The sequence below is a fragment of the Bacillus rossius genome, chromosome 17 (assembly GCF_032445375.1).
Source record: "Bacillus rossius redtenbacheri isolate Brsri chromosome 17, Brsri_v3, whole genome shotgun sequence".
NCBI classification, from domain to species: domain Eukaryota; kingdom Metazoa; phylum Arthropoda; class Insecta; order Phasmatodea; family Bacillidae; genus Bacillus; species Bacillus rossius.
Genome location: NC_086344.1, coordinates 13,901,764 through 13,915,235, shown reverse-complemented (window position 1 = coordinate 13,915,235; position 13,472 = coordinate 13,901,764). Strand labels below are relative to the sequence as shown.

At 40.9% G+C, this 13,472-nt stretch overlaps 1 protein-coding gene across 6 annotated transcripts in view; it reads left to right on the top strand.

The window, feature by feature from the left end:
* Nucleotides 1–13,472, top strand: part of LOC134540715 (trithorax group protein osa-like) — a 294,594-nt gene that overhangs the window by 70,018 nt on the left and 211,104 nt on the right. The window lies entirely within an intron of this gene.

The window sequence follows — 13,472 nt, the reverse complement described above, 5'->3', positions numbered from 1 at the left end:
TCAATAGATGTAACATGAATACACCATATCATATGCATTAAATATATTTTAAGTAATCCGTAAATAAGACTAAGTTTATTGAGTGTCGCAGTACGCAGCGTGTTTCAAAGCCCGCCGGCCGTGAAAGATCAGTACGGCCGCAGTACACTGCAACGCTCGGGCAGCTTTAATGAGGCAAATAATTATGCTAGACTCTTTATAAATATACTATCTTAAAGCTAAAAGTATAATTTAAAAACATTAGACATTTTTTCGCATTGGGCTCTTCAAATCGGTGTAAATCGTATTTTTATCTGGGGTGGCAAAGATAAAAAAATATATTTCGTGAATTAATCGCTTTATATCATATCTTAAATATTAAAAATTTATTTATTTTCTAACATTAATGGGTGTATTACAGTTTCTAGATTATTTTGGTAAGTTTACGGACAGTCAAAATTAAAAACTGTATAAATGGGTAGCATTTTAATGGACTGATGCAAGTTGCTGTCACCTAGGACTTAAATGCAAATTTCCGGTGATAACGTACAAAGTCTACAGCGGTAAACTTTCTGTATGTTATTAAGCATAGTCAACTCTACCACAGTACAAAAATTCAGCTTTGGACAAATTTTTCACAGGTTTGTGCATTTTTAAGTCTTGGTTTCCTGGAGTAACACGAAAGTCTACGCGGGGTAGGGCGGCTACCTGATCCGAGAATGAAGGATAGGGCGAGATGGGAAGCGAAGATAATAGCTGGTTATCGCGGTTCGCTTTCCGTCCGTGTTGGAGAGAGAGAGAGAGAGAGAGAGAGAGAGAGAGAGAGAAAGGCGATATTGTGGAAGACCTTCGAAAGATTCCCGCTAGATGGCAGGCCTCAGAGCTGCGACCTTCGACAACCTCCACTCACAGAAGCTCTCTCGCCACTAACTCGCCAAATCTAACCCGCTAGCTTATATACGTGCTGGCTGGCCTTACAGTAGTAATAAACAAGCATTTATGAAACACTTAAGCTCATTTCCAACAAATTCTGGCGAATGACTGTTTTTTGTCCTGCACCAATCCCCTTAAGGGGCCCGCCTCGTCAGGGGTGTATGTGTGTTAGTGAGGCGGGATGATAAGCGCGACGCTCGCTGGTGCTTCCAGCGCGGTATAGCCTCTAAGCGCAAGTCTCTGAACTGGCGCGCATTCGTCTCGTCGTCACAGGATAACTGTGAAATTTGAGCGGTGACCGTAACATTATATGGCGGAGAAATGAAGATAAAGGTGTTATGCAAGCCCCTTAAGTGCTTTCAAGAATCTGTACTGATTGTTTTATGCCTAAAAATTACTCTGAAAACACGCGTTTTAGGCATTTTAACGCTTCTAAAAATACAGTTTAAAAACTTAATCCGAAATTAAAAGTACTTTTCGGTCCTCAGCGAACTCTTAAATGCTATTCGTAAATAGGCCCCAATCGGATATCTTGAGTAGTTTTGAAATCGCGTTGTTTTTCCTGAAGCTCTGCACACCGTATGTGTGCCCGGGTAGGCGGGGCCCTTAATAAGCATGCTCCCTCCCCCCCCCCCCCCGTATTAAAGCGGGGGTGTCCGAGGGTACTCCCCCCGGGAAAATTTGGATTTTAAGGTGTAAAATAGTACTATATTAGCAGTTTACGGTACTTAAATTTAAATATTGTAATGGTACATTTTTTATTAATTTTAATATGAAATTTGTTTGAGTGATGAATGAGAAATTAATTAAAGATTTGGTGCTAGGGGGGGGGGGTTTGAACCCCTAACCCCCCCCCCCCTGGCTACGCCCCTGACGCCGAAACATGTCATTGCAGGACTGCCACAAAGGTTAGGTTAGGTTAGACTAAGCTAGGCTGGGCTAGGATAGGCTAGGTTGAGTTAGGTTAGGTTATATTACGCTAGGTTAGGTTTGATTGTGGTATTTCGGCGTTAAGGTTACTTTTAAGAAACACACACACATTAATTCAGTTGTTATTTCGGCGTTGTGGTACACAGCAGTTTTCTAGCTGTCGGCGTTGTGGTCAATTTTGACATTCGTCGTTTTGGTATTTCGGCGCTGTGTTAACGACCTCACAGACCCTACACCGCACCGCAACTCTGCGTGGTTCGTCACAAGTGAAGCTGTTAGAAAAAGCGCGCTGAAAGAAATATATCGATTAATTAATGTTCGCAGACTTTCACGGCGATTGTCTGAAGTAGCTTTTGGCTTCTGGGTTGTAGCCGCGTGTCCTTGACGAATAATTCACCCTGACGTTTCGGTCGACATTGCAGTCGCCATCATTAGGGAGTAACATCAGTAGGTAACTGCTCCCTGATTACGGCGACAGCAATGTCGGACCGAAACGTCTTGTGAATTATTCGCCAAGGACACGCAGCTACAACCCAGAAGCCAAGCTACTTCGAAATCGATTGATGTTCATGTGCAGCTGAAGATAACTTGAATTATTAAAGAGCACCTTTAAAAATATCCTTTGATTTGTATTATTGTGGAAAAAAAAATTGGATGTCTGTAAAGTCGGTTTACGGACTATAGTTTAACGTCACAACGCCATAACAAAACATTGATGAAATGATTGCAAACTTTTATGAATAAAATTGAACCACTTTTATTTTAATAATAAAAGAATAAATACTTGAAATTATACTAGTAGTCAGATTTTTAAAAATGAAAGAATAATTAACCTTTTTATTGCCGAAATTGTTGTTGTAATAAGCAATGAAAACCATATTAACTTTTCACTTCACTTTATAAACAGTCGACGAAACAGTTCACGTGTAGGACGAAACAGTTCACGTGTAGATGATTTGTAATTAATTTTAAAAACTGGCGTTCAGCTATAAATAAAATTATGAACAAGTTTTCATATAAATAAACTGTAATCAAATATCTGTCATCAATTATATGAATCACCATAATTTTTTAGTCAATTGTAACACAACCTATTATTACTGCAGTCGCCGACAGCGTAACGGAACAATGTGCGTAACGGGACACTATTTCGTGCGTGCAGCCGGCGTTCATCGATTTATTAGACGTCACGTCAAAAGGTAGGAATTGGTATGCGGGGGCGTGTCTCCTAGTTGCGGACAGATCGAGAGAGCGCCGTTGTCTGTCCTGGCTCGTTCCTGGCGGGCTTGATCCAAGGCCGGCAGCCACCTCTTTTTCTCCAGCAACAGGGAAGAAAAAAAAAACAAGTAAAAGTCAGGGAATATTTGTAATAATTTCTTTACCGGAAAAATTAAGGGCTACAACAGAGACTCGTGTGGATTTGTACCGATACCACATACACACGTAATTTCTTCGTCCTTCCCAGCTCGTATATAAGAGTAACAAAAGGTTTTTCCCTCGCATTCATGTTTGCTCGTTAGTATTATCATCGCTTCGACGACGCGTATTGAAATCAGTGCTATCCACAGTAGAGCTATAAAATAATTGATAGTTGCCTGTTGCAGAGATAGTGAATGAAGTGTGGTATGCCTACGAGACAAAAATGTTAATTTTTTTTAAATTTAAATTTGAAAACCTGGAAAGGTCTGGGATTTTTTTGACTTGATAACGTCTTATAAATCGATGAACGCCGTCTGCACGCACGAAAAAGTGTCACGTTCCGCCTGAGCCGAGTGTGCAAGAACTTGCCAACCACCGTGCGAGAAAATCTTCCATAATAGAAAACAAGTTAAGGCGGGCTTTTTAAACTAATTGCTCGTGATTAAATTTAAACAAATTATGTAAATTAAATTTGCAAAAAAACTGTAAATAATATTTTAAAATTAAAAAGTTATGAAATTTTTCATCAATGTTTTCTTATGACTAAGAGACCTTCAAAATTCGCGGTTTCGATGGCCTTCAGGGATGGACTGCACATGCCCCTGTACACTCGGGCAAATAAACGCAAGTTCATTGGCTGCCGACTTGCAAGTCGTCTCTGCTGGTTTGTCTGCGATTCGATCCTTCTTTGGTTGAGGTTTTTTTTTTTAACTGGTTGAGATTCGTCCAGATGAAACGGTAAGCCAATAGCAAAATTATCTAAGAGGTATGTGTTTTTTTTTTTTAAATTCTAGCCTATCACCGAATGAATCCGCGAATTTTGCAGGTCTCTACTTATGACGTTATCACGTAAAATTATCGTCCGGGAAACCGACTTTACAGACAACCACCCCCTTTTTTACATGATTTATATTAGCTTCACCTGTATGCTTGTTTGTCTGTCCGTCTGTAACTCTTTCGACTAAGAGTGAGTGGCTCATCACTGTAAAATGTCCCACCAATTTCATTACGTTCGTTAGCCGAGCGGTCTCATTTCTTTGTGACGTTCCAACTCCAAATAGTTATCTCAGATGGTAATAGGTAGTGTCGGTAACTCATTTCCCTATGGTAATTATACATAAATATAGTTTAAAAAACTAAAGAAACATGCTTTTAAAGATTATCAAACTAAAAAGTTAAAAATAATTTAAAAATTTAATTTATGACAATAGTATATAAGCAATACTATTGTCATAAATTAAATTTTAAAATTATTTTTAACTTTTTAGTTTGATAATCTTTAAAAGCATGTTTTTTTTTAGTTTTTTTAAACTATATTTATATTTGGTAGTAGCTAATTAATATTTTTTTTTATCACGTGTTTGCAAAGCCACCCTGTCGTCGCGGGGAGATGTTCAAGTCGCCGCTAATTCATTCATGCATTCCGGGCGTGGCGGTTGCGCGGCTGGGAGACTCCGGGAAAGGCGAGGACCAGGTGGGGCTCGTGAAGAGTGGAATAGTGACCCAGTGGCCGTAGCTTACACCGGCGTGACTGGCCTCCGCCAGCGATCTCTGTCCCGGCATAACACGGGAAGCCTTCTTTTCGCAGACGAGAGAGCCGAACGAACGATCGATCGTGCATCTTCGGGGTGTTTTTTTTTTTTTTGTTCATTGTAAAAGGTTAGGAGCTACATTACAAATACTTCAAAACATTGTGGACGTTTGATTTGGTTAGGATAACTACATTAAAGATACCGTGAAATCATGTAAACGGATTCCTAGCCCTGGATGGCTACATGTTAAAAAGTTATTTGCCAAGCAACCGTAAAATGATTTTTACAGTTTTTTTTAATGTAGCTATACTTGCCTAATGTAACCAACCATCCACAATGTTTTAAAGTATTTATAATGAAGCTAACTTATCCTAATCGACCGCAAAATTTAATGCCACACCGGTTTATACAATGAGATAGAACAAGCGAGCATGAACTCGGGGAACTCCGGGTGTGGCTCTTAATAACACCGAAATGATTCAAGTTTATCCTCAGTTTGAGTAAACTTACCCGTAAGTTACTAGCCCATTAAATTTACTAAGATGACAGTAAAATCTAAACACGCTCAGTTTACTGTCAGTTCTCCACGCGTGACATGTATGGACGAGTGACTGACGTGACTTGCGCAGTTCTGACCGGCAAAACCTCAGATGTTTGGCCTGAAGGCCGGTCCACACTCAACGTTTCGTACACAGTTTTGACTGCGCGGGCAAAACTGTGCAAACAAAAGGTTGCAGTTTAGCCGTGTCCACACAACACAGTTTGCAGCCAAGTTTTATCCTATCAGTTGCGTGAATTCCTTACTTTGGCCAATTCTTTCCGGTATACCGACCTCAAAGAATTAGTGTGTGTGTGTGTGTGTTTTGTGTGATTTTATCTCTGTTAGCCGCGATGTCAACATCTTTGTATTTTTGCACAAGTGCTTCATACACTTGACTTTTTTTTGTCCCTATCGCTATATTCTTTTGATTTGATCCGCCACAAACACGGAAAGGACTTGTACTGACCAATGAACTCTGTTAGAAATTCACGTGAAAACTGTCGCAAATTGGTCATCGTTGAACAGATTACACTGTTCCGGCACAAATACCGAGGGAGAACTGAGCCCCGTGTACGGAGAAGACGGAGGAATTGTTCACACGCTACGACAAGTCTGTGCAGGTCGACTAAACTGCGCGGACATAAATGCTCTTGGCCACAGTTTTCCTGTCTACGCGCTACGTCTTGTCTACAACGATGTGTAGAGACCTGACAAAATTCGCGGATTCATTTCGTGTTATGCTAAAATTTAAATAATTATACCTTAGTGCTGCTTCTGCCATTGGTTCACTGTTAATCTGGAGGACTGAGGGCCAATTAGAGACCCATCACTCGTAGAAGCGTCGAATCACAGGCCACACAATCGGTACGACTCGCAAGTCAGCAGCCAATGAACAGTTGGCATTTGCCCGAGTGTGTAGAGGATATTGGAGTCTATCCGGAAGGTCGTTGAACCCGCGGATTTTTTTCCGGTCTCTTAACGATGTGACCTGCGCAGGTAAAATGTTGCTGAAAACGTTGCGTGTGGGACCGGCCTGTAGCCGCGGGAGCTCAGCTGACAGCCAGCTCAGTCCCGTAGTTTCCGGGTGGTCGCGTCAATAAGGGATCGTCCATTAATCACGTGAGGCTCGAAAGGGGGGGGGGGGTCGGGGGTCGGGAAAAATCACGAAATATCACAAAGGGAGAGGGGGGGGGGGGGTGTAGAGAGATATCACGTGTATTTTTTTTTCCGCCCGATTTCTACTCAACCGAAAAGCGACGCGTGACCTTGACTCGCCGTAGCCAGGCAACAATATCCCCCGCCCGCCGCAACATGAACCACCCGGCTCGGCTTGCCGGTCGCTAGTAAGACTGTGATTTTGGCGCCGAATACATGCGTAAATCACATATAAGCCTTTCCTTTATTATGTTTATGCCAGTGAGAAGAATAAACCTGCAACCTAAATGTGTGTCTGGACATTATTATCACTGTGCTTAATTTTCCAGAATTATATTAGATTATACCTATATTTAAAGATAATATTCCGAAATTTTTAAAAATATTTTGCACTAAAAAATACACGTGATTTTTTTTTTTTGGGGGGGGGGGTTGTTGTCTGAAACCTCACCACAAATCACTAGTGGGGGGGGGGGGGGTGTTAAAAATTTGCTAAAAAAACATCACGTGATTAATGGACGACCCCTAAGTAAGAGGAGAGCCTTTCGGTTACCGAAAAGTGCAGATCGCTTTCCGAGCTGTGGGCTTCGGAGAACACCAACTACAGTGGTTTATTTTAAAATACGGCTTCCACGTGTATGATGCACTCTTGAACAAGTCAATAAGCAATGAATCAATCATACGTGAATCATAAAAGGTAATAAAACAAAATATCTCTCCTATTTCCGGAACACTTTCAACTGATGGAAAAAAACTGGACTGCGGCTACAACTGATTGTTCGGGTTTTGTCTTCTGATCAGGAGTAAGACAAAAAGACTAAGCGTGAATAATTTCCCCTAGCGACGTTAGTGAAAAGTGATGCGATGAACTAGTGTCGCATAAAAGTGCGTGTCGGTTCTCTCGATCAACTTACTCGATGTTCATTGTGTTGTTATTTTAATTCCCTTGTGAACCTGCCTCATATTTCATGTATATAGCGCCATGTCAATTTGTCACTGTGTTTCAATATCCTTCCCGATAGCAGGTTGTTTTTGTTCCTGAGCTCCCGGAAATGGACATACGGTGATCGTATATATTATGGAGTAGCTTGGCTTCTGGGATGTAGCTGGGTAGGTAACTGCTCCCTGATGATGGCGATTGCAATGTCGACCGAAACGTCAGGGTGAATTATTCGCCCAGAACACGCGGCTACAACCCAGAACCCGAGCTACTTCGGACGATGGCCGTGAAAGCCTACAGTGGAAGGAACCCATAAAGGTTGGGTATGCTGTACAGCGTAACGTGTTTTCGTCACAACTTAAATGAATCCTTTTGACGTGACAACGTCTAATAAATTGATGAACGCCGGCTGCACGCACGAAAAAGTGTCTCGTAACGCACATTGTCCCGTTACGATGTGTCCCGTTACACTCGATTGGAACAACCATCGATTTTACTTTTTCGAGGCACATTAAACTTGAAACACTCCCATTCGTTTCCTACTTTTCCTATCATCGTCCTATCCTTAACAGAATAACACAGATTGGAAGAAGTTAAATAGCAAACATATATAAAAGTTATAGTTAAAATAATCTGCTCGTTAAAGTAATAAACATATTTGAATTGAGTGCAAATAAAAGTATATTTATCAATTAAATTGTAGATTTCATTTCACTCCTTCTTTGTATCCATACAAAATAGTGATGATTCAATTTTATTCATAAAAGTATGCAATCATTTCATCAATGTTTTGTTATGACTTTGTCACGTTAAAATATCGTCCGTAAACCGACTTTACAGACAACCAATTTTTTCTTCTTCTTCTTTTAAGTTTGTTATGAAAATAAGGAAATATTATTTTCAGTTAATCATGTGATTTTTTGAATGCTTTAAAATTATTATTGATTTTATTTTCTTTCCAAAGTCAAAGATTGATAGTAGGTATAAGACAGAATAAAGCTCGTAATGCTTTTTTTTTTTTGCAATAAAAAAATTGTAACAAGAATTTTTATCTTTTTTTTCGTTTGGTCATCAAAACGTGTGTAATAGTTCAAAACTATCGCTACTGCATTGACCGACTGCGGCACCATTAATAAAGAATAAATAAAACTACTTAGTACTTAAAGTACCGGGAATTATCGGTTCCGTTGAAGACCAGTACCGAAATTCCCGGTTTTAAAAAATCGGTTACGGTTCCGTATACCCTATCCCGCACGTAGGTGATGGCGTGCAAGTCTAGAGAGAGATAGAAAGATAAAGAGAGAAAGATATAGAGAAAGAAGAGAAATAAAGTCAGTCAGTGAGTGACGGAGTGAGATAGAGAGGAATAGAGTTAGAGTGGTAGAGAAATAAAGAGTGATGGAGATATAGATGTATAGAGGTATAGGGCTCTCTCTAATATATATATATATATATTAGAGAGAGAGGCGATAGATGTATTAAGAGATAAAAATAAAGGGTTAGAGATATAGAGAATTATACAGCTATATTTATTTAGAGATAGGTATGTGTAGTTTTAGGCATATGAAGATACATAGAGATATAGACAGATATAGATATATACAGTGAGATATATATAGGTGTATAGATGGTGATAGATTGAGATATATGGAGATATGAATATAAAGAGTTTAAGAGATATATAGTTACAGAGGGAGAGAGAGGGAGAGAGAGATGCTTTGTATGTGTGTACAAAGAGGCATGTCAGGCATTAGCTAGTTGAAAATAAATATGCGATGGTAATATTGACTTTCATAATTTTTTTTTTTTTTAAAGAAAACCTGGATCATTTACTTTGTATATACAATAACAACACATGTTGGTTTTCCCGTTTTTCTTGCCGATTAACGTATTGTGATGAAGAAACACACGAGCGTCCACAGCCCATATTTTATATGTCACATAACACTTTGTATGTGTGTGTGTGTCCATAAACTTTTCAATCGTTATTTAGTGGAATGCCAATAAAAAAATAGATAGTCGAAAAAGGTAATAAATAATAAGAGCACGTGAAGAGGTGGGTGGATAGTTGGCAGATATACAAAGCCCCTGGGCTGTGTGATATAAATGTCGTGTGTTGACGGGATGGTGTGTGAAGCCAGAGAGAGATTGAGATGGAGATGGAGAGAGATGGTGCCTGACCCTGGCCTTGTGTCGTCATCACGGTTGCATTTCCGCGCACTTTCCTTTTGTGCGTGTCTCGTCGGCTAGACTGGGTTGTTAAGGTTGGCAATGGGATGGGAAAAGGGTGGGGGGGTTTAGCCAGCTGAGAGCATCAGCTGTTCCCTTGGAAACGCCGCGACAGAGAGAGACAGCCTCGTGGGAGCGAGAGAGTAAGGGGGGGGGGAAAGGGGTTTTTATTTATTCTGTGAGAGACGAGGAGGTCGTTCCTCTCCAATCACCCCCCCCCCATCCCCCCACCTGGTGTTTAGAATGTTTGAGCACGTTGGATGAGGGAAGGGAGGGGTAGTAGAGAGATAATAAATCTCTCCCCTGCCCCCTTTCCCCTCCTTTCCCCCCCACATACCACTTCCATTCCAGTCCTTGAGGGGTGTGACTCACACCTCGGAAGAGCATTTCTCCGTGACGTCGTGTTTACAAACCGACCGCTAGGATTCGTGTGGCCGTTCGTTTTACGTGATACAGTCTCTCTCGCGCACTGCTCGAAACAAAGTGGTGCCATTCGATAATTAGCAACAACTATGTATTTTCGTGAAAGAAACTATTTGTATCTATTTATAATGTACCTATTTACAGTTGAAAGGATGGTAATTAAAGGAGACGTAAAGATAAAATTGTACCTACAATAACACACACCATTCCTAATCCAGCTTAGGACTTTGTCAAATGTTTTAAGGTACATATTTTGTGAGGGTATTTATTTTTTATAGTTTATCCATGCGTGGGTTGGAGGTTATTTGCTGAGCAGCAAGTACCCTTCAACAGAAGGGGGGGAAAAACATGATTTACGGTATTTACAAAATCTCTTTAACATTTCAACAAATAGTAATATCATTAAAAATAAGGATGAACTTTTTTGTGGGCAGAGGTTCCGTCATGCCATTCAATAATTAGCAATGACAGAAGGGGGGGGGGGGGGACATAATTTACGGTTTTTACAAAATCTGGGAAAATTTCAGGAGCCAGAAATAAGATTTAAAAAAAATACGGATGAACATTTTATTTTGTGGGCAGAGGTTCTGTGGTGTTATTCAATAATTAGCGATAACAGAATTTTTTTTTTGGGGGGGGGGGGGGGGGGGCATGATTTACGGTATTTACAAAAATCTGAAAATTGATTAAGACAGTAATAAGATTAAAAAAAAAGGTTTTGTGGGCAGTTCTAGTTTAAGATTTTATCTAGAAAAAATTTAAAGTTTTGAACGGTACATGTATGACAACTCGGTACTTCATCAGTAATCATTACGATTTCACTTGCGAGCGCATAATGCGGTTGCTTACCGAGTGCGGCTGTGCGCTTGTCTTGTTTCCTTGCAAGAGGCGCGCGGGAGCTGTATTCGCGGTGGGGTCCGCCTTGAGGGATACTGACGACCGATCTTCATTTACCTGCTAGCTCATGTTCAGCTGCGCTCCGCACATAACACACGCACAGACATAACACACGCACAGACATAACACACGCACACACGCAACACGCGCACACACGTAACACGCGCACACACGTAACACGTAACACACGCACACACGTAACACGCGCACACACGTAACACGCGCACAGACGCACACACATAACATACATACAGATTAACATTCTGACCCAGCTTCTTGGACCGTGGCATTTCTGCACGGCAAGGTTTCCATATGTTATCAGAAGCTCTGTATAGTCATATTCTTGGCATCTTGGCGGAAGTTGGTCCCCAGCAACCGATCTGGCGCTTGGGATTTGTAGAGCTTTGTTCCTACTATAATATAGGATGATATCTCTACTAATATTATTTATGCGAAAGTGTGTTTGTATGTTTGTCCTTCTTTCACGCAGCAACGGAGCAACGGACCGACATGATTTTTTGCGTATATATAGTTTATGAGCCGGAGAGTGACATAGACTACATAAAATTATGACATTACATCCTTAAGGGAGTTTTATAATAGAAAATCATAGAAGATAGTGAGTTTGTGTCATTTCTCTTTGTCCGCCACACGGTCATACAGTAAGGTCTGGCAACTTCCTATCCTTTCCCTTGGCGAAACCCATCCGCTTAGTGAAGCTAGAGAACTAAAGGCGCTAATATCAGTTTAGTTTAGAACTTCGTTAGTAGGTGGCGTAGCTTTGAATTTGTAAACACGCTATCGTTTGGTGCGTCCTTCACGTCTTACGTGGGGGTTATCAACCTTCATACGACAAAGAAGCTGGTTTTGCTTATGCACAAGCTTTGACGCACCAAAATTGTGCGATCAATGGGACTTCAAAATAGTTTGTGTTCTACAGTACATACTTGAAACTCGGTAGTTGATGTTCCTTGTATTTATGATGTGTTTAGCCCGGGCAACGCCGGGTTTCTCCAGCTAGTTTATTTATTTGAATTCAACCGTTTACGAGGATTATTTACACATTTCGTAACTGCAGCTCGTTGTCCATTGTTTGCGAACCTCCGTCGACGGCCAGCCTATTCGACACGTCTTCACCAACAGGGCTTCTTAGTCATGGCTTTGAATATATATACTGTATAGAAGTCGCGAGTGGATAGGATTTACTCTACGTTTTTCAGAAGCGTATGATGAGCAGCTTGGGAACTTCACCGCTGCAGTGCGCCGCCGTAACGCCCTGTATCTTCTTAGTTGTTATTTACACGTTAGAGCGCGGCACTGTCGCCCGGTGTCATTCCCCGCACCCCCCATCTATCATTCACTGCAGCTCAAGGTCGTTCAAGGGGAGGGGGAAGGGGTGTTTGAAGAGTTCGACACTTGTCCGCTAGGGACCACCAAAAGTCGATGCCCTAGAGATTGTGGCGATTGCGGCGGTGAATTAACCAACTACCTCAAAACCGTATTAGAAAATTTTAACCTGGGCTGGCGACTTCTATACAGTATATATATTCAAAGGTCATGGTTTAACACACACACGATAACGAGGCGACAGCTCCCCGGGATACGCCCTAGATCACTTATGCATCGGTGGCTGTTGGCATAACTGCAGTGTTCCAACACTGCCCATGCAGTATCCGGTCCTGTGCTTCATACGAGACGGCACGCGCGCTCCTTCGCCATTGGGGCGGTCAAATTCAAATTCAATAGGTTTTGACGTGACAACGTCTAATAAATCGATGAACGCCGGCTGCACGCACGAAAAAGTGTCCCGTTACGCTGTGTCCCATTACGCTGTCCCGTTACGCTCATTGTACCCTTGCGCCGCATCTCTCTCTCTTCCACTCGATTGGAACAACCATCGATTTGACTTTTTCGAGGCACATTAAACTTGAAACACTCCCATTCGTTTCCTACTTTTCCTATCATCGTTCTATCCTTAACAGAGTAACACAGATTGGAAGAAGTTAAATAGCAAACTAGTATAAAAGTTATAGTTAAAATAATCTCTTCGTTAAAGTAATAAACATATTTGAATTAATGAGTGCAAATTAAAGTAAATTTATCAATTAAATTGTAGATTTCATTCCACTCATTCTTTGTATCCATACGAAATAGTGATAATTCAATAAAAAAGGATTCAATTTTATTTATAAAAGTATGCAATCATTTCATCAATGTTTTGTTATGACGTTGTCACGTTAAACTATTGTCCGTAAACCAACTTTACAGACAACCAATTTTTTTTTGTGTCTTGCGTAGTTTATAAACGAGTGTTTACAAAAGTCATTTTTTGAATATTAAAACGTCTTGAGTTTTTCTTAGTAATCCTAGCCTTGGCGAGTGACCCGGAGAGCAGAACACGTGGATCAGTCTGTACCGGTGTACCTGTGTTCAGTCCCCGGGGTTTGATTGGCGTGTTCATAGTTGAAGTATCTGGTGAGAAAATTTGTGATCA